The following is a 21,466-nucleotide window of genomic DNA, read 5'->3' on the forward strand; positions in this document are numbered from 1 at the left end:
GTCCCCCCTGTTTATGGAGAAGAAAGTTGCTACCTTCGCGTTTTCCCTTGCGGCAAAGAGATCTATTGCAGGAATCCCCCATCTCCGGGTGATCATTTCGAATATTTCCTGCTTGAGAACCCAATTGCCTTCTCTCAGAGTTCTCCTGCTGAGAAAATCTGCCACCTGATTTTGTTCTCCCTTCAAGTGGATCGCTGAAAGGGACAGGATATTTGCTTCGGCCCATCTGAGGATGGCTTCCGCTAGGGCCCATAAGGACTTGCTCCTGGTGCCCCCCTGTCTGTTGATGTAAGCTACTACGGAGGAGTTGTCCGACCTTACCCTTACGTGATTCCCCCGGAGCTCCTTCTGAAAGGTTCTGAGAGCTAGATCTACTGCCCTCAGCTCCCTCCAATTCGAGGATCTCCTCGAGTCCCTCTTTTCCCAAATACCCTGTATTAATCGGGAGTCTAGGTGTGCCCCCCAACCTGAGCTGCTTGCATCGGTCGTGACCACCCTGGAGGTTGGCATGACCCACTCTAAACCTTGGGACAAATTTGCTCCCTTCCTCCACCACCAGAGGGACCTCTTTACCTGATCTGGAATCGAAACCAGAGAATCCAAAGATCCCTGGCTGTGATCCCAAATTTTCAGCACAAATAATTGTAGAGGGCGGAAATGTAACCCTGCCCACTGAACCGCTGGAAGAGCGGATGTCAGCAACCCTAGCGCTGACATGATCTTCCTTATGGAGAGCTGGTGGTTGCCCTGAAGAAACAACAGAGCCCTGTCTATCTTTTGAATTTTTTCCAAAGGAAGAAAGACCCTTTGTACTGTTGAGTCCAACTCGTACCCTAGGAAAGTGACCCTCTGGGAAGGGATTAAGTTGGATTTCTCCAGGTTCAGGAGCCAACCTAGGCTTACTAACAGGTTTCTTGTGACCTGTAAATCCTGAATTAACTGTGCTGGGGAAGGGGCAAACAGAAGGAGATCGTCGAGGTATGCGATCACCGAGATTCCCCTGAGACGCAGAAATGCCAGAACTTCTGCCATCACTTTGGTGAAGATTCGGGGGGAAGAGGATAGCCCGAAAGGAAGCGCTCTGAACTGAAGGTGTAGTACTTCCATTGGAGTTCTCACTGCCAGCCTGAGAAAACGCTGGTGGGACTCTGCGATGGGAATATGCAGGTATGCATCTTTCAGATCTATTGATGCCATGAAGCAGTTCGGAGGAAGGAGTGCTTTTACTGAGTAAACCGAATCCATCCGAAACCTTCTGTAGGTAACTGAGACATTCAGGGGCTTCAGGTTCAGGATGAGCCTGAATTTTCCCGAAGGCTTGCGAATCACGAAAACGTGAGCGTAGAAGCCTCTGCTTGTCTCTCCTACTGGAACCCGTACTACCACGTCCTGTTCTTCCAACTCCTGAAGAGAGGAAAGAAGGGCAGATGATTTTTCTGCGCATTTTGGCAGCTCGGTGACAAGGAACCTCAGAGGAGGGAGTTCCGAAAACTCCAAATGGTAACCTCCTCTGACGATCCCCAAGACAAACTGATTGGAGGAAATCATTTCCCACTGTGGGAGGAAGGCCCCCAATCTTCCTCCCACCGTGACCCTGTCACTGAGATTTTTTGGGCTGTTCAGGAGGGCGAAAAATTGCTCCCCCGGGGCCCTTGCTTTTGAGTCCCCAACTTTTCTTCTGCTGAACAGTACGGGGTGGTACAACCCTTTTCTGGGGACGAGTCTTTCTTTTGGCTTGTTCCCCAAATTTCCTTTTAACAGGAAAGGCCTTTCTTTTGTCTGCTGTGCGATCTAGCACTGCTTCAAGACCTGGTCCAAACAGTAGATCTCCTGTAAAGGGGATTCCACAAAGTTTAAGTTTGGATGCATTGTCTCCAGGCCAGGTCTTCAGCCATAAGGCTCTCCTGGCAGAGTTGGTCAGGGCCAAGGACCTTGCCGACATTCTTACGGATTTTGCTGAAGCGTCCGCTATGTAGGCTATCCCTTTAAGGAGCATGGGAAAGGAGGATAGAATAGTCTCCTTTGCTGTCCCTGCTTCAATGTGTGCACTAATCTGGGTGAGCCAATACTCCATGTTGCGGGCCACCACCGTGGTTGCCATGGCTGGCTTAAGATTTCCCTGTGATGAATCCCAGGCCTTCTTAAGAAGGTAATCCATCCTTCGATCCATAGGGTTAGACAGTACCCCCATATCCTCAAAGGATAGATCAGTATGCCTGGACACCTGGGAAAAAGCATCGTCTAGTCTGGGAGATTTATTCCAGACGAGAGTCTCTTCCTCCGAAAAAGGAAACCTACGTCTTAATGCCCCAGAAAAGAAAGGTTTCCTTTCGGGATCCCGCCATTCCTTCTTGATGGTATCGATCAAGACGTTATGCACTGGGAACACCCGCTTCTTTTGTTCCCCCATGCCCTTGTACATCTGATCATGGAGCGACAATGTCTTAGTTTCTTCTTGAATGCCTAAAGTGGTATGAATCGCTCCCAAGAGCTCATCCACATCCTCCAGGGAAAGCTTATACCGCGAGATTCGGTTGGATTCCCCATCCAACACCTCGGCATCAGATTCCCCCTGGGAGTCTGAAACGACACTGTCAATTTCTTCCTCAGCTTCCTCCCTGGGACCCTCTGGATTCTCTCCCCTTGCAGGAGGAACATCCACAGGGCTGGATGGTACACTCTGCTGCGCTGGTGTGGGAGTGCTCGGAGGCTGGGGCCACTGAAAACTGGAAAAAAAGTTTTGGAAGGACTGAAAGGTACCAGAGAGTTCCTTCATAGAAGCTACCAGATCTGCACCCTGCTCTGCTGCCTGTTCCTTAAGTAAATCCTCAATACATTGTTTGCAAATAGCTTTAGACCAAGAGTCTCCCATAGACGTTCTACATGAAGGGCACTTCTTCTTAGAACCATGGGGGGACTTGCTTGTGGCTTTCTGAAAGACACAAAACACAGGAAGGAGCAGCATGAGCCTAAAAAACAGCAACACCAGCGCTACATAGAGGACCGAGAGTGCCCCCCCTAGGATCAACCATCACCAGGATCCCAGACACACTACCCTTCCCCCCCGACCACCAAGGAGGAACACCAGTGGAGCTACTGGATACAAGTAAGGGAACACCTCCCCAGGTTTCCTCTTACCTTCGAGTGGCTGGTGCTGTTATCTCCAGGAGTTTTTGAAGCCTCTGCTTCGGACATTCTCCCGTTGAGGAAGCGTGGTACGAACGTGCCTCTAACAGCTACCTGTGCAACTGTGAGAAGAGAGGCTGCACCAGCCGAACGCTAGGTTCCCCTGCACGTGCCGCGTCCGGAACCGGAAGACGCGGATCGAACGAAGGGGTCCGCCCCCACCGGAACTGACGTCGCCCGCCTACCGGTCCGGCTTCCAGCTCCCAGCCGGCTGCATACACAGGGGGGCCCTGGACGCCTTCGTTCAGTACCCCACTGGGCGAAACGCAGGGATGAACCTCTCCAAAGACTTCCTGCTTTCCCCAAGCGAAGATTGGAGTGCGTGTAAAGGTCAGTCGAGTATTCAGCTTCCCCAGCCGACTGGACTGTTTGTTCCGTTGAAACACCCGCGGGTGAACGAACGGACGACCCCATAAACTTCCTGCTTTCCCCAAGCGGAGTTTAGGGTATATGGACAGTACGAACACTTCAGCTCCCCGCTGATAGGACTGTCCTGGACCGACCGATGAACGGTCGGATAGCCGAACGGGGCCGGGGCTCCGCTCGGATGGCTTCAGTTTCACCAACCGAATTCAGCCTTAAGGTTCCTTGGCGGTGTCTCCCCGCCGGAGGAAACACCATAACTGAGGAACGAAGGGAGGAGGAGGCTTAAATTATGAAATTGAAGGCGGTGTTTCCTCAGAGGGGAGGAGCCGGTGTCTCTCTAAGGTGGCTGTCCTGAAAGACGATTGGGGAAAATGTGTTTTAAAAAGCACCATTGTTACTGCTGCAAGCTGCAGAGGGACACAAGAGCAAGAGTGGCATGAAAGAGGCATTTCTTTTGACACATTTACTTTTCCATCAAGCTGAGCATTGTTGGCAGCGGCAGGGCTGGACTATTGCTCAAGCAGTGGATGCATTCCTTCTGGTAGTACCTCTGCTTTGTGCATCGGGCTATGGTCAGATGGGGAGGGTAAAAGAATCTCAAAAAAGGGCTCTAGAAAGACTTCTACAGCCACAAGGAAGCCTAGAACCATCTCAAAAGGCATCCTCCACCGAGAGTAATTTGGCTGATCAGAGTGAGCCATCAGGGATGTTGGGTGCTGCAGCTGCTCTGAACACTGCAGCCCCTGTATATATTACTAAAGAGGTTTTTTCCCTCCCCAGAGTGGGACTAAACATAACAGGCCCCCGTCCATTACTCAGGACCCTCAAACTGAGGAACAGGGGGCAAGAGATGACAAATTTCTCTCAGGGGACCAGGAAGAGGCTAGTGACTCCTCTTCCGAAGAACCTAATATGGAAGGATTAGGTTAATAAGAAAGGTTGTTGGTAAAATCTCTCACTAAAGCCTCCCCAAACTATTCAATGCTTTTCCTAGCCATTCATTACTAAATAAGCCGATGTATTCTGAATGGGAGCAACCAGATAAAGTTTTTTCCTCCAAAAAAGTTTTCAACACTTTATCCTATGGAGGAAGAGTTTCGTAAGAAATGGGGGATTCCAGCAATTGACGCTGCTATATCCTCTGTGAACAAAAACTTGACTTGTCCAGTAGACAATGCTCAAATGCTGAAGGATCCAACAAATAATAAGTTGGAATTCCTATTTAAAAACTATATTTAGCTGGCAGGTTCAGTGGTTCAGCCTGCGCTGGCAGCGATCGGGGTATCTCAGTCCTTAAAAGACCAGTTTAGAGAGGTAATCAAGATTATTCCTGATCAGCAGGCCCAGGATTTGCCTGGGATATCAGAGGCATTATGTTTTACAGTAGACACTACGAGAGATTCTATTCTCCAAGCCTCACAGCTTATGCTAGGGGTGGTACATGTGCGTAGAATTTTATGGTTGAAAAATTGGTCAGCCGAAGCGCCATGCAAAAAGCTCTTGGCCAGTTTTCAATTTCACGGCGAATGGTTATTTGGGGATGATCTGGATAAAAACATCCAAAGAATTTTTAATGGCAAAAGTTCCCTTTTACAAGTTAAGAAGAAGTTTAAGCTTTTTCTTTTAAACAAGCTTCTTCTCCAGTGCCAGGAGCATCAGCCTGCAGGCAGTCACGAAGGCCTCCACCCTCAGGTTCAAGAGGTAGACCTCAGGGTCAGCCCCAGGGTCAAAAGAGATACTGGGGGGAGGAAACCCACAAAACAAAATACTAAAACCTCCTTATGAAGGGGCGCCCCCGCTCACTCAAATGGGGGCAAGACTTCTGCAGTTCTCAAGGGTCTGGCAGGAACAGTGATGAGACAGATGGGTGGCTTTCTATCTCTAGGTTATAAACTAGAGTTCAGAGAGTTCCCGTCTCCTCATTTTCTCAGATAAACGTTCCCAGGGATCCAGAAAAAAAAAAAACCTCTCTCTTTCTAGCTTTGGATAGAGATAGAAAATCTTAATTTTCAGTGTGTAGCTCTGCCTTTCGGTCTAGCTACTGCACCTTGAGTGTTTACAAAGGTCCTGGCTCCTCCTTTAACCAAATTAAGGGCTCAAGGTTTAACGATTCTAGCTTAGATGATTTACTCTTGATAGATCAATCGGTAGCCTGCTTAAACCAATGCTTGGTCACCGCAGTCAGCTACCGGGAATACCTAGGTTGGATTCTCAACCTAGAGAAATCCCCCTTAAAACCATCAAGGAGATTGCAGTACTTGGGTCCTATCATAGATACAGCTCAGAGGAAAGTGTTTTTGCCCCAGGCAAGGAACAGTTCTATAAGGGAACTGATTCAGTTGGTCAAAACAAAGAAGAATCCTTCTATTCGACTTTGCATGAAATTGTTGGGAAAGATGGTGGCTTCATTCGAGGCCATTCTTTAAGCGCAGTTGCATTCAAGACTCTTGCAAAACAGTATCCTGTCAACTTGGAACAAGAAGATCCAAGCTCTAGACTTCCCAATGCGTTTATCCCCAAAGTGCGTCAACACCTCAGTTGGTTGAAACCCAAGAATCTTCAAAAAAGGAAGATCCTTTCTACCAGTTACCTGGAAGGTGGTAACAACAGATACCAGCCGTCTGGGCTGGGGAGCAGTCCTGGAAGAAGCATCTGTCCAAGGAAAAAGGTCCAAATCAGAAATGACCTTGCAACGCGCCTGGACGCTCAGATTTACGGGATTGCCCTGTCAGAATCCAATCCGACAGTGCCACAACAGTGGCCTATATCAGTGATAAAAAAGGTGCTGCGCTACCATAAATACAATAAAAAATTGGAAAATATATCCCACAGAATAAAAAAAATGATTCTAAATAATGTAAAGCAAGAATTCTTATCATAAACTTGCAAATAAAGTGTTCAAGTGTATAAAAATAGAGATGTCATAAAAACGTGATAAACTACAAATAATTAATGTGTCAACAACAAAAATTACACTTGTGCTGTGTATCCAGCAAAATACCACTTGTGCTGTGATAAAACCTAGTGATAAAACAAACTAAAGTGCTGCAGTGCATATAAAAATGCTAATAACACAATATTAATTTAAAATAGAAATGATCCAATGGTGAATAATAAAGTGAAAAAAATCATAAACAGTCCAAATATAAAGTGCAATTGTGCATTCACGGTGCAAAAAGAACAGCTTTCTCCTCTTCAGTGATGTCCATGTGTTCTTCAAAAAATAATGCAGAAACAGGAAAGGGTTTAACCACTTGCAGACCGGACCATTTTGCTGGTCAAAGACCAGACCACTTTTTGCGATTCTGCACTGCGTCGCTTTAACTGACAATTGCGCGGTCGTGCGACGTGGCTCCCAAACAAAATTGACGTCCTTTTTTTCCCACAAATAGAGCTTTCTTTTGGTGGTATTTGATCCCCCCTGCGGTTTTTATTTTTTGCGCTATAAACAAAAATAGAGCGACAATTTTGAAAAAAAACGCATTATTTTTTACTTTTTGTTATAATAAATATCCCCCAAAAATATATAAAAAAACATTTTTTCCCTCAGTTTAGGCCGATACGTATTCTTCTACATCTTTTTGGTAAAAAAAAAAATCGCAATAAGCGATTATTGATTGGTTTGCGCAAAAGTTATAGCGTTTACAAAATAGGGATAGTTTTATAGCATTTTTATTAATAATTTTTTATTATTTTTTTTTTACTAGTAATGGCGGCGATCAGCGATTTTTATTGTGACTGCGACATTGTGGGGGAGCCATCTGACATTTTTGACACATTTTTGGGACCATTGTCATTTATACAATAATCCCCGCTATATAAATGTAGTGATTCCTGTGTAAATGACACTGGCAGTGAAAGGGTTAACCAGTGGGTGGCAGTGTAGGGGTTAAGTGTTCCTATGGGTGTGTTACTAACTGTGGGGGGGGTTGGGCTTTCATTTAGTGAACACTGATCTCTGCTCCAATCACATGGAGCAGAGATCAGCGTCACTAGTTGCTAGGCAGAATAGAGAAATGTTGTTTACACAGCATTTCCTCCATTCAGCCACTCTGTGAGACGATCGCAGGGATGCCCGCGGCGATCGAGTCTGCGGGTCCCGCGACCGGACTCACGGGGGTCCCGCCGGCGGCGCGCTCCCGATGGCAGGGCGGCATTGAATATTGGACGTACCTGTACGCCAATATGCCTGCCCGTGCCATTCTGTTGACGTACATCGTCGTGCGCTGGTCGGGAAGTGGTTAATTTCGAAAATATACCCACATATAAACAAGGGGAGAATGGGAGGGATAGAGACCCCTATGTACAAGAGGAAGTGGGAAAAAGATGTGGGAGATATCTCCGAAATACAACGGAATCGAATTCTTGAACTGGCTCCGTTGGTATCACTCTCTCCCTCTCCGAGGATGTCACATCTGTTCTTATTATATAGAACCTATTATACTCCTCGTAACCTCTTTCAATTTGGCCGATGGCCGGATGCAAGCTGCCCCCAGTGCGGGGACATGGCGGGAGACATGATTCACATGTTTTGGAGATGCCCAAAGTCGATCCGCTACTGGGCGGAGGTGACAGGAACTGTTGATCGGGTGTTTGGAACCTCCACCAGGATGGAGGCGAAGTATTGTCTCCTGGGATTAGTTGAGGGAGTTGGAAACCCAGGAAGGAGCCAGACGGCGGTCCCGAGATGCCCATTTCAGGCAAGGAAACCGATTGCCCTAAGATGGTTGTCAGTGTCGCCTCCGTCCCGTAGAGAATGGATAAATAGCATGAATGTGGTAATTCTTAAAGAGAAAGCGTTATATATAAAACAAGGGACTTTAAGGAAACATGACAAGATGTGGAAACCTTGGTGGGAAGCCAGAGGGATTGATATGTGAATAATAATAGTGTGAAAAAATAAATATTTTAACGATGAAAAGTGACCCAATAAGAATTAAAGTAAGAGGACAAATGAAGAGGGTGGAAGTGTGCGAGAATGGGGGTGAGAGGGAAGTGTGATAGAGTGGGAATCTAGATTACATGGAACATCAGCTAGGATGGCCCTCATGATACCAATCCCCTCTTAGGCCACCCAAGATATGAACCATCCTTTTTTATATTTTTATCTGATAAGGTGGTGGGGGGGACTGAGGGGATGTTCAATTTTGATGTATTTTGTAAACAAAATAAATCTTAATAAAGTTTAAAAAAAAAGGTTGACTTTTCAGTATTTATGATCCAGCTTAAGCTTTCCAAATACTGCACTGTGCATGTTATGCTCTGTTCTAGAGCCTGTAGTGAGTGATCTCTGAGCAGGAGATCCTCCATATACTCAAGCACCAGGATCCCTTGAGCCCTTAAAAGACCCAGTACTGGTGCTAGGACCTTTGTGAACACCCGGTGAGCTGTAGCAAGCCTGAAGGGTAAAGCCACAAACTGAAAATTACCTCTACTGTAAATCGCAGAAACCTCTGATGAGGCTGAAAGATAGGTACGTGTAAATACGCATCCTTTATATCAATGGAGGCTAGAAAGTCTCCCATCTGGAGTGAGGCTACTACTGAGCAGACAGAGGACTGGATCAGTAGATATTGGTTTAGGGATCTTAGGTCCAAAATGGGCCTTGTGTCCCTGTTTGGTTTTTGAACCTTGAATAGGTTTGAGTAAAACTCTGTGTCCCCTTTCGGGAACCCCTACCATTTCACAAAAAGTGTCAAAAATAGTAAAGACAGGAGACATTTTGGGACAAGTCCTTTATTAAGAGCCGGAAAAAAAAAAAAAAAAAAAAAAGCAACAGCTCCGCCTCCATGGGAGACTCCCACCGAGTAACGCTTCTTCTCGGTGACAGAGGTCCTAAAATAGCTCTAAAGCCTTAAGTGGTTTTTGATCCTAACGCATTCCCTGCATGAAGATTTTTATTTTTTTAACACCCCATTAACTATTTCACCCCCCCCCCCAACACTTACCTGTGTATGTTGGGGTGGCCAGGGCTGTCCCTGTTGCTGTCTTTTCTTCCCTCTCTTCCTCTTCTCACAGGCACTTGAGCAGCAGTGGGAACCTTTGTCTCCTACCAGTCAAATCCTGAGGGATCGGGGAGCAGGGCCTAGCCGCATTGTCTGGGACTATGGACCCAGGCAGCACGACTCAGGCGAGCCCTCAGGTGGGCTCCCATAGGAAGCATCTTCCTATTAGGGAGCTACGAGAAAAGGAAGAGCCAAGAACGCCAGCAGGGGACCCTAGAAGAGGAGGTTTTGGGCTGCTCTGTGCGAAACCAAATGCAAGTATAAGAAGTTTTTTTTTTTTTTTTTTTTAAAGAATTGATTTAACCACTTCCCACCCAAGGCACATCATACTTTAAGCGGGGAGATCTGAATGATGCCTGCAGCTACAGGCATCATCCAGATATCTTTTCGGCCGGCAGATTCCCTGCACCCCACAAATAATCATGGCGGCAGTTCAGCAGCTTGATCATTTTTACAGGCGGTGGGAGGGGACTCTCCTCCCCCTCTCCCGCCGTCCTCCGGTCCATGCGACTGGCGAGCCGGATAATGAATCGGTCACCGCCAGAAGTCGAGCATAGAGATTTCTGGTGATCAGATGGTCCCCAGTCATCTCTATGACCCTCGGAGGCCCAGGAGCGACATTATGACAATACGTCTGGGCCGGTGGAAGTAAACAATGCTGGGGGCGCGACTGGAAAGGCCGAGACACATATGTAAACGGTAGTCAAATAAAAACTGTAAAAAAAAAAAAAAAAAAAAAATATATATACGTTATATGTTAAAGCTTCGTCTATGGAGATTTTTAAGTACCAAATTTTGGCGCCATTCCACAAGTGTGCGCAATTTTTATGACATGTTTAGGTATCTCTTTACTTGAGGTAACAAATCCTTTCACATTATACAAAAAATTTGAGCCAACTTTACAGATTTTTTTAATTCATGAAACTTTTTTTTTTATGTGTTTGAAAAAAAATTGCTGCACAAATATCATGTGACATAAAAAGTTGCAAGGACCGCCATTTTATTCTCTAGTGTCTCTGCTACAAAAACACACACGAGACCACACCTTTTGCTGGAGTAAACTGGCCACAACAGCCTTTATTAAACACGTCTTAAAACTCACTCCAACAATATATCAATAAATATATATATATATATATATATATACAAACATCTTATAAACAAACATCTTATAAACAAACATCTTATAAACAAACATCTTATAACAACCCGAGCCCCCCACACCTTCAGACCATTTTCTGATTAACCGTCTACCGTCAGAAACCACCAGAAACACAAGCTGCCTCCTCTGTGATCTTCTCCCGAGTGACTCACTAGCTCCGCCCTTGTGCTTTATATTGCTCCTCAGTCACCCCTGTCATGCCAGCACTGCATTAACCCTTTCAGGCTATATTCCGTGCTTCTCTTTTTCCTCATAGCAGCTGTAGCTTTTGAAATTAGCACAGCTGTGCTAAGTTCTGCTCACATCCACATTTATTTACAGAGATCTAACAGACTTGTAAGGGAAAAGCACCAGATTTATTTTTTCATTGGGAAAAAAATAATAAAAAAAATTATAAATTTATATACATATTTATATTTTAACAAACTCAACTCGATGTTGAAAATTTCACCCTAAGATTTTCAGAAAAAACAAAAATTCTAAATTCTGAAAATATGTTTAATATATAAAATAAACAGCCCACATCTCAATAAACAGGCTTGCTTTGCTTTGCCACCTTTGAAAGATCTGCAGGTGGAGGGCACGTGGGAATGTTCTCTAGTGAAAACCTCTTGGATACAGCCTTTATTAAACACGTCTTAAAACTCGCTCCAACAATATATCAATAAATATATAAATATATATACAAACATCCGATATAAACATCCGATATAAACATCCTATATAAACATCCGATATAAACATCCGATATAAACATCCGATATAAACATCCTATATAAACATCCTATATAAACATCCTATATAAACATCCTATATAAACATCCTATATAAACATCCTATATAAACATCCTATATAAACATCCTATATAAACATCCTATAAACGCAAGAGTAAATGAAGCTGCGGATCCCATGACTGCATTGCTAAAACTGATTGCCGGTTTGTTGGCAAATCCTGAAGCAGTGGGAAAACTGGAAATAGGCCCTGCACTAGGTGCCTGAGAATCCGGCTTGAAGCTGAAACTACTGGCAGACTGAGGTGCACTGCTGGCGGAGGAGCCTGCAAAATAAGAGATTACTGTTAAATCAGTGTGAGGCAGTAAAACCGTGGATCAGCTGCCTGCTCTTTCTGCCCCCTGAATGCACGTCTGAATGAGAAAACATTCATAAAGACAGGCTATCATGGATTACTATGCTATAAACCGCTTTTTTATTTTTTAGCAACTTTTTTTTTTTAATTGAACACTGACTATTGCACATGTTCAGCATAGATGCCTGGAATCTGTAAGAAGTCCCATTTGGCAGGACAATGTAGCTCCAACACACGTTTAGAAGTTACATTATCAGTGCCTGCCCACTTGCTGAAGAAGAAGATGTTGGTCCAGTAGAATAATTCCAAGAGCATGGCAGCCACTGCAACAGAGTGGCAATGGGAAGCCCGGAATGGTCATTGCTGGAAGAGGATAAGCTTGGGAGGTAAATGGGCCATAATGTGCAAGATGCTGTGTATGCATACACATAGTCACAAGTGCTTCCAACTCCAGCCAAAATCTTTTTTGATAGAGTGTAGCAGGGTTAGAAAGCTTAAAGTGATACTAAAGTCAGTTTTTTTTTTTTTTTAATATCAAACATGTTTCATAGTTAGTAAGGTTGAATAAAGACACCAGTCCATCCAGTTCAACCTCAGTGAGTGTCTACCCCTATCCCTGTACATTGCACACTCACATTGGTCCCTAACCTCAAGGAGCCCACAATCCAAGGTCCACATTCATATACAAGGGCCAATTTTGGACAGAAGCCAATTAACCTACCTGCATGTCTTTGGAGTGTGGGAGGAAACCGGAGAACCCGGAGGAAACCCACGCAGGCACAGGGAGAACATGCAAACTCCAGGCAGGTAGCGTCATGGTTGGGATTTGAACCAGTGACCCTGCTTACTGCTAGGTGAGAGTGCTAACCACTACACACTGTGCCGCCCCTACTTACCTGCTCTGTGCAATGGTTTTGCACTTGGCAGCCCAGATCCTCCTCTTCTTGGATCCCTCTTCCTGGCCCCTCCCTCCTGTTGAGCGCCCCCCACAGCAAGCTGCTTGCTAAAGGGGCACTGGAGCCGAGTCACAGCTCTGTGTGTCCATTCAGACATGGAGCTGTGGTTCAGCCCCCTGTCTGATTGGCTAATTGACTTTGACTGACAGCAGCGGAAGATAATGGCACCACTCCTGTGTCTCTGCCAATCAGGAGAGTCCCAGAAAGCCAAGGCACTCATGCACATCACTTGATAGAGAAACAAAAACAGGCAAACAGCTTGTCTTCAGCAAGCAAAAACTATCAAGTTCTGGTGCAAAAACAGTCCACACCCCTCCAGTCCCACTCATTTTCAAGTTTCCAGCTGCCTAAGGGCTCTTTCACACAGGCGTTGAAATGAGGTGGTTGTGTCGTGTTTTATTGCTTCCCAATCGCCTATTAATTCCACACTGAATTGTTACAATAGGGAGCGGAGGAACGTGTTCCCACTGCAGCGTTAGCATTGCTGCGAGGCCAAAATAATGCTGCCTGCAGAGTTTGGTAGCCATTGACACTTTGCAACGGTCTCCATTCACTTCTTCCCTTCACGACAACCGCACCTTAAACACACTGTAAACGCGTCTATGGCATTTACAGTGTGGTTGAAAAGGGTCAAAAGTGGTAAGTTCCCATACTGACCTTAAAAAAAAAAAAAATACGACACACGGGTCATCTGAGAAGTGTTTAGCAAGCGTGTCTGGGCCACAAGCTAGTCCACATTGCCCAATCAGCTGTGTTCTGCTCTCTCCCTCACAGACAGGTGCCATCTGTTTCTTCTTCCTTTTCTGGACTTGGTCTCCATAATCAAGGTTTGAAGATTTTTCCCTCCTAAAACCTTTGAAAGTCACTAATGTGGCCTTACCAATCCAGAATGTACTAAAAAAAGGAAGTCCTCTCTTCTCCAGCCAGACTACCCCAGATCCCCTCACCCTGCATGATTGTGAACCCCTGAGTACTCAACAATGTCTTCAAACTGTCCCCCTTAAAAGGGACCACAACCCAAATAGTGAGGAAATATACCTGCTGTCCAGGACCCATCCCTGTCATTCTGTGCCACATTTAAAAGGTTTGTTTGTTTAGTTAACCACTTGCCGACCAGCGCACGACAATGTACGTCAACAGAATGGCACGGGCAGGCAAATGGGCGTACATGTACGTCCCTTTAAATTTGCCGCCCTGCCATCGGGGAGCGCGCCGCTGGTGCCGCGCTCCCACGCTGGTCGGGATCCCCGTGAGTCCGGTCGCGGGACCCGATCGCCGCGGGCATCCCCGCGATCATCTCACGGAGCGGCCGAATGGAGAAGTGCCGTTGTAAACAACATTTCTCCATTCTGCCTAGCAACTAGTGACGCTGATCTCAGCTCCATGTGATTGGAGCAAAGATCAGTGTTCACTAAATTTAAGCCCAACCCCCCCACAGTTAGTAACACATCCCTAGGAACACTTAACCCCTACACTGCCACCCACTGGGTAACCCCTTCACTGCCAGTGTCATTTACACAGGAATCGCTGCATTTATATACCAGTGATTACTGTATAAATGACAATGGTCCCAAAAATGTGTCAAAAATGTCTGATGGGTCCCCCACAATAAAAATCGCTGATCGCCGCCATTACTAGTAAAAAAAATAAAAATAAAAAAATTATTAATAAAAATGCTATAAAACTATCCCTATTTTGTAAACGCTATAACTTTTGCGCAAACCAATCAATCGCTTGAATGTAGAAGAATACGTATCGGCCTAAACTGAGGGAAATTTTTTTTTTATATATATTTTTGGGGGATATTTATTATAACAAAAAGTAAAAAATAATGCGTTTTTTTCAAAATTGTCGCTCTATTTTGGGTTATAGCGCAAAAAATAAAAACCACAGAGGCGATCAAATACCACCAAAAGAAAGCTCTATTTGTGGAAAAAAAAGGACAGCAATTTTGTTTGGGAGCCACGTCGCACGACCGCGCAATTGTCAGTTAAAGGGACGCAGTGCCGAATCGCAAAAAGTGGTCTGGTCTTTGACCAGCAAAATGGTCCGGTCTGTAAGTGGTTAAGGGCCAGAGATTAGCTTGCATTTAAGGACATATTAGTGAATTTGACTGAAATATTTTGCACTGAAGGGCCAATTGTACAGTGCAATAGTCAATTTTTCAGGGGTTTAAAATGTCAAAAGTTAATTTGAACAGGATGTTTCTGCATCTAGAACACAATGGATGTTTACTGAAGCTAAATCTAAAATAGAATTAAAACTAAACAATGGTGCCATATGGGGTGTCCCCAAGTAAAGCTGATGATTTTTTATCCACCCGATACAGTAATCATGTCTGTGCTGGCCTACTGGTGTTCCCTTTATCACATCGGTAATCAGTGTGAGCAGTATCCACATATGAACATGTATGACTTGCATAACTTTAATGGAAACTCACTTGCAGTGGGAAAGGAAGAGTTTTGTTGTCCTCCAAACATGGGAGCTGAGCTAATGGCAGGCTTGGTTAGTTCTTTGACCTGAGGAACAATAGACCAAGAATTAAATAAAAAAAAATGCACGACTGCAAAATGTATTCTTTACAAATATTGCTTTAAAACTTAAAGCCCATACACACGATCAGACTTTTTGACAACAAACATGCAAATTAGCTGTTTTGGAGCAACATCCGACCGTGTGTACGCTCCGTTGGACAAACTTTTTTGGTTTTCATCGGACTTTTGTTGGCTGTGCGAACGGACAAACTTTCTGGCATTAAAAGTCCGATGGAGCAAAGTCTGATCGTGTGTACAGAAAACCATAAGACTTTTGTACAAAGTACAAACAAGCATGCTCAGAACCAATGCAAAAGATCAGACAACAATACAGAAGTTGACCAAAGGTGGCGGTAAAGAGCAGAAAAAAAACCACATGATTTGGTGAAAGTCGGCTGAAAAAGTCCTGCTGTGTGTATGCAATACAAGTTCAGGGCCGACGCCCTTTGTACAAAAGTCCAAGGGAAAGTTTGTACAAAGTCCTATCGTGTGTATGAGGCTTTAGTTGTTCAAGGCCCAGTCTAAGGTTCATTTACACTGGCAAAAAAATATGCAAAAAATATTCCAGTTCCATCGTGTTTTTTGTTTTTGTTTTTTTGAAAAAAAGTGTTTTGAGTCTGCATAGTGACATAAAAACACTTGTAAAATCATATAGATACACACACTTTTAAAACACAAACATGTGTAACACTACAAAAAAAAAATAAAAATACTGGATGTTTTTGCAGCAGCCGTTTTTGGCTTCAGACGTTTTTTTTCTACAGTCAAACTCTCCAGCATTTTATCCTATGTGTCCATGCACGCATAGGCTGTTATCAACTGTTTTTGGCTGTAAAAAAAACCCACAACTAGTGGGTTCTGAGAGGCAGCTTTCAGCTGTAATAATGGTCCAACTTTAAATAAAAAAAAAAAAAAAAAACACAGAAAAACACGGCTCACCAGCGTTTAACATTTTTGATCCATTAAATTTTTTTTTTTTTTTTTAACGCTAATGCTGAAGAACGCTAAAAAATGCTATTGCAAAAACTTATAAAAATGCCAGTAACTTTGCAGTGAGTTTTTCAAAGGTTATTATAACGTCCAGTCTGCACGAGGCCTTAAGCCCCATACACACTATCAGATTATCTGCTGAGTTTTTCCTTCAGATTTACCAAATCCATGTAGTAGAAGGGCCTGCCTGATTGCATACACATTGAAACTCCTAAGGTTTGTCCTCATATTATATGGTTTTGGTAAATCTGAAGGAAAAACTCAGCAGATAATCTGATAGTGTGTATGGGGCTTAAAGCGGGAGTCCACCGGGACTCCGCGTTTTTTTTTTTTTTTTTTAAAAGCCAGCAGCTACAAATACTGCAGCTGCTGACTTTTAAATAGTGACACTTACCTGTCCAGCGCGCCCGCGATGTCGGCACCCGAAGCCGATCGCTCGCTCGGCTGCCGGGTCCCGCCGCCATCTTGGGTATGGGAATCAGGAAATGGAGCCTTTCGGCTTCATTTCCCGGTTCCCTACTGCGCATGCGCGAGCCGCGCGGCGCAATCCGGACGGTCCCCGCTGCCTCTGGGAGCTGTGTGTTTCCCAGCAGGCAGCGGGGCACTTGCTGAAGGGGGCGGGCGCTTGCGGAACGGGGGCGTAACCTACGCTCGTTCCGCAGAGAGCTAGCCCGGAAGTGGGTGCAGTTACCTGGATTATCCAGGTAACTGCACCCCCCTCCCCCCTGAAAGGTGCCGATTGTGGCGCCGGAGGGGGGGGGGGGGGATTCCGATGAGCGGAGGTCCATTTTAGGGTGGACCTCCGCTTTAAGTCTGAAGCTTCCCCTCACAGTACTCGGTTTTCCTTAGTCTTCTGAGGTAAAGGACACCCAGTGTATATCTGTCGTCTCAGAGACTGAGGAGATCCTGTTTGCATTTACTATTTAGTGATGCAGAGCCCAGCACTGAACTCATTACATAGGTGCCATGAGGATCACCCATCTCCAAATGAAGACTGAAGAGGACCAAGCGCATTGCCACACGCCTGTATTCTGCAACCTGTACACGGCACACGCCTGCCTTCTGCATCCCCCTCCATCAGGTCAGCTACACTATACCTGGGTGGTGGTGGACACAGCAACCCCCTTCCCCTTCTATGACAGGCCAGCAGAGTTAAGGATGACAGGACAGACACACTCCTCCAGCGTCTTCTCACACCCCACACACCCCCCATCACCAGCTCACCTCGGCTCTCAGCTTCAGCTGGGGAGGTTTAGACTCCGGAAGATGATGTGGACACAGAATGTAACAGCAGCCACCCCCGTGATGAATGATGATGACACACTCAGCTCGGCTGCTCAGCAGTGGTGGGTGGAGCTAGCAGGGGAAAACAGAAACTAGACCATACTATTTCGGCCGCAGTGCTGGGGGTGTTCCAGCTCACAAAAAACATAGCAGCCAGAGCCAGGGATTCCCTTCAGGATTCTGTCAGACAGTGTCTGAGTGAAGAGTGAACCCCATAGCAATGCCACCCAGCCACTTACACCCCCCTCAATGTGTGGCACCTGGGGCGGATGCCTCCCCCGCCCCCCACTTGGTACGCCCCTGCCGGGGGTCTACTCCCTGCACTCGCTTTCACAATTTAACCACTTGAGACCCGTGCTATAGTCAATTCACGGCTACAGCGCGGATCTCCTTTTCCGGGACTACGTCTATTGACGTTGTTTCGTGTACGAGCGGCCTGTGATCGGCGAGTCCATGAGACTCGCCTGATCACCGATCCGTGCAAGGGGTCGATCCCGACCCCTTATCATGTGATCAGCTGTCAGCCAATGACAGCTGATCGGGTGACATAACGGAGCCGGTAATCAGCTAGTATTCCTCCTCGCGCTGATAGCGCGAGGAGAAAAAAAAAAAGCCGATCACCGGCGGCCATGATCGGGACATCAGTCCCGATCACGGCCAGCAATGCAAGCGCCCACCTGCCCCCTGCCAGTGCCCACCTGCCCCCTGCAGTGCCACCCTAATAAGTGCAACCCAGCAGTGCCCATAGTGCCACCCAGCAGTACCCACAGTGCCCACAATCTGTCTCAAAGGTGCTGCACCCCAGTGCCGCCCATCAGTGCCCAGCAGTGCCACCTATCAGAGCCACCTATCAGAGCCCATCAGTCCCATCTATCAGTGGTACCTATCAGTGCCCATCCGTGCCACCCATCCGTGCCACCCAATCGGTGCCCATCTTTGCCCATCAGTGCCGCCTTATCTGTGCCTATTAGTGCCGCCTTGACTATGCCCATCAGTGCCCACCAATGCAGCCCATCAGTGCCCACCAATGCAGCCCATCAGTGCCGCCTAATCAGCGCACTTCAATGAAGGAGAAAAATGACCCGTTTGCAAAATTTTATAACAAACTATTAAAACATGATTTTTTTTTTTGCATCTTTTTTGTTTGTTTAGCAAAAAATAAAACTCAGAGCTGTGATTAAATACCACCAAAAGAAAGCTCTATTTGTGGGAAAAAAATGATAAAAATTTCATTTGGGTACAGTGTTGTATGCCCGCGCAATTGTCATTCAAAGTGCATCAGCGCTGAAAGCTGAAAATTGGTCTGGGACTGAGGGGGGTTTAAGTGCCCAGTAAGCAAGTAGTTAAAATGTCAAAAGTTAATTTGAACAGGATGTTTCTGTATCTAGAACACAATGGCTGTTTACTGAAGCTAAATCTAAAATAGAATTAAAACTATGTAAACAATGGTGCCATATGGGGTGTCCCCAAGTAAAGCTGATGATTTTTTATCCACCTGATACAGAAATCATGTCTGTGCTGGCCTACTGGTGTTCCCTTTATCGCATCGGTAATCAGTGTGAACAGTATCCACATACCAACATGTATGACTTGCATAACTTTAATGGAAACTCACTTGCAGTGGGAAAGGAAGAGTTTTGTTGTCCTCCAAACATGGGAGCTGAGCTAATGGCAGGCTTGGTTAGCTCTTTGACCTGAGGAACAATAAACCAAGAATTAAAAAAAAAAAAAAAATGCACGACTGCAAATATATTCTTTACAAATATTGCTTTAAAACTTAAGGCCCATACACACGATCAGACTTTTTGACAACAAACATGCAAATTAGCTGTTTTGGAGCAACATCCGACCGTGTGTATGCTCCATTGGACAAACTTTTTTGGTTTTCATCAGACTTTTGTTGGCTGTGTGAACGGACAAACTTTCTGGCAACAAAAGTCCGATGGAGCAAAGTCTGATCGTGTGTACAGAAAACCATAAGACTTTTGTACAAAGTACAAACAGGCATGCTCAGAACCAATGCAAAAGATCAGACAACAATACAGAAGTTGACCAAAGGTGGCGGTAAAGAGCAGAAAAAACACATGATTTGGTGAAAGTTGGCTGAAAAAGTCCTGCTGTGTGTATACAATACAAGTTCAGGGCCGACGCCCTTTGTACAAAAATCCAAGGGAAAGTTTGTACAAAGTCCTATCGTGTGTATGAGTCTTTAGTTGTTCAAGGCCCAGTCTAAGGTTTATTTACACTGACAAAAAATATGCAAAAAATATTCCAGTTCAAACACACCGTGGTTTTTTTTTGGGAAAAAAGTGTTTTGAGTCTGCATAAAGAGTGACATAAAAACACTTGTAAAATCATATAGATACACATATAGATACACACACTTTTAACACACAAACATGTGTAACACTACAAAAAATAAATAAAAATACTGGATGTTTTTGCAGCAGCCGTTTTTGGCTTCAGACGTTTTTTTCTACAGTCAAACTCTCCAGCATTTTATCCTATGTGTCCATGCACGCATAGGCTGTTATCAACTGTTTTTGGCTGTAAAAAAACCCACAACTAGTGGGTTCTGAGAGGCAGCTTTCAGCTGTAAAAACGTTCCAACGTTAAGAAAAAAAAAAAAAACACAGAAAAACACGGCTCACCAGCGTTTAACGTTTTTGATCCATTAAAATTTTTTTTTTTTTTTAACGCTAATGCTGAAGAACGCTAAAAAATGCTATTGCAAAAACTTATAAAAATGCCAGTAGCTTTGCAGTGAGTTTTTCAAAGGTTATTATAACGTCCAGTCTGCACGAGGCCTTAAGCCCCATACACACTATCAGATTATCTGCTGAGTTTTTCCTTCAGATTTACCAAATCCATGTAGTAGAAGGGCCTGCCTGATTGCATACACATTGAAACTCCTAAGGTTTGTCCTCATATTATATGGTTTTGGTAAATCTGAAGGAAAAACTCAGCAGATAATCTGATAGTGTGTATGGGGCTTATGTCTGAAGCTTCCCCTCACAGTACTCGGTTTTCCTTAGTCTTCTGAGGTAAAGGACACCCAGTGTATATCTGTCGTCTCAGAGACTGAGGAGATCCTGTTTGCATTTACTATTTAGTGATGCAGAGCCCAGCACTGAACTCATTACATAGGTGCCATGAGGATCACCCATCTCCAAATGAAGACTGAAGAGGACCAAGCGCATTGCCAGACTAGCCCAACGATTTTGGATAAAGACAAGTATAAATTAAAATAATAAAAGCATAAAATACTGATGGGTGAGTGTCCAGGCAGCTGAGCCCAGAGTTGTGCTTTACAGGGAAAAAAAAACAAAAAACATTTAAAATCTGAACAACCAACTACGGCAACAGAGAATTGTCATACTTGTTTTATGCAAATGTAAAATGCAAGCCTAGGAGTCACTTCAGTGTTTTGAAACAACAGATGCTAGGGTAGACTTGACAATAAAAAATACAATTAAAATATTTTAGAGAAGTTCACCTTCATGTTCCCACTCCTGCAGCTCCCCCCACCCAATGACAGCATGCCGGGGGTCAGGGGCGTACCTAGAGCATTCGGCACCCAGGGCCCATCCTATATCTGGCACCCCCCCCCCCCCCCTCAACTGTAAAAACACCCTCCTCTGCCCATACTTTGCATTATCTACTGTCCTCAGGGACAGATCTGATCCAGAGATCCCACTGTATGGCGATCTCTAGATCGGATCTGTCCCTGGGGACAGCATTGGCATTGATGATTTGATTCAGATTTGGGAACTGATCTGCTGACAAGGCGTGTTGCTTGCTGGATGTGGATGGGATCTGAGGGCTGCAGGGAAGATGGCAAGATGCTGCTGTGACCTGCTGCTTGCTGGACGGATCTGATGGCTGCAAGATGTGG

At 45.1% G+C, this 21,466-nt stretch overlaps 1 long non-coding RNA gene across 2 annotated transcripts in view; it reads right to left on the reverse strand.

Moving 5' to 3' along the window:
* The window catches only part of LOC143923672 (uncharacterized), an 80,496-nt gene extending 62,871 nt beyond the window's left edge, over positions 1-17,625 (reverse strand). The window contains exons 1-3 of one of the 2 annotated variants that reach the window (XR_013261753.1): positions 17,512-17,625; positions 15,204-15,282; positions 11,197-11,777 (exon numbers count right to left, since the gene is read on the reverse strand). This is a non-coding gene — a long non-coding RNA (uncharacterized LOC143923672). Of the gene's footprint in view, positions 1-11,196; positions 11,778-15,203; positions 15,283-17,511 lie in introns of those variants that run through there. The other variant, XR_013261754.1, reaches the window with a different exon arrangement.
* Between the last annotated feature and the right edge of the window lie 3,841 nt (positions 17,626-21,466).

Source organism: Lithobates pipiens, unplaced genomic scaffold (assembly GCF_037356315.1).
Source record: "Lithobates pipiens isolate NorthernLeopardFrog02 unplaced genomic scaffold, aLitPip1_a1.2 Scaffold_22, whole genome shotgun sequence".
NCBI lineage: Eukaryota > Metazoa > Chordata > Amphibia > Anura > Ranidae > Lithobates > Lithobates pipiens.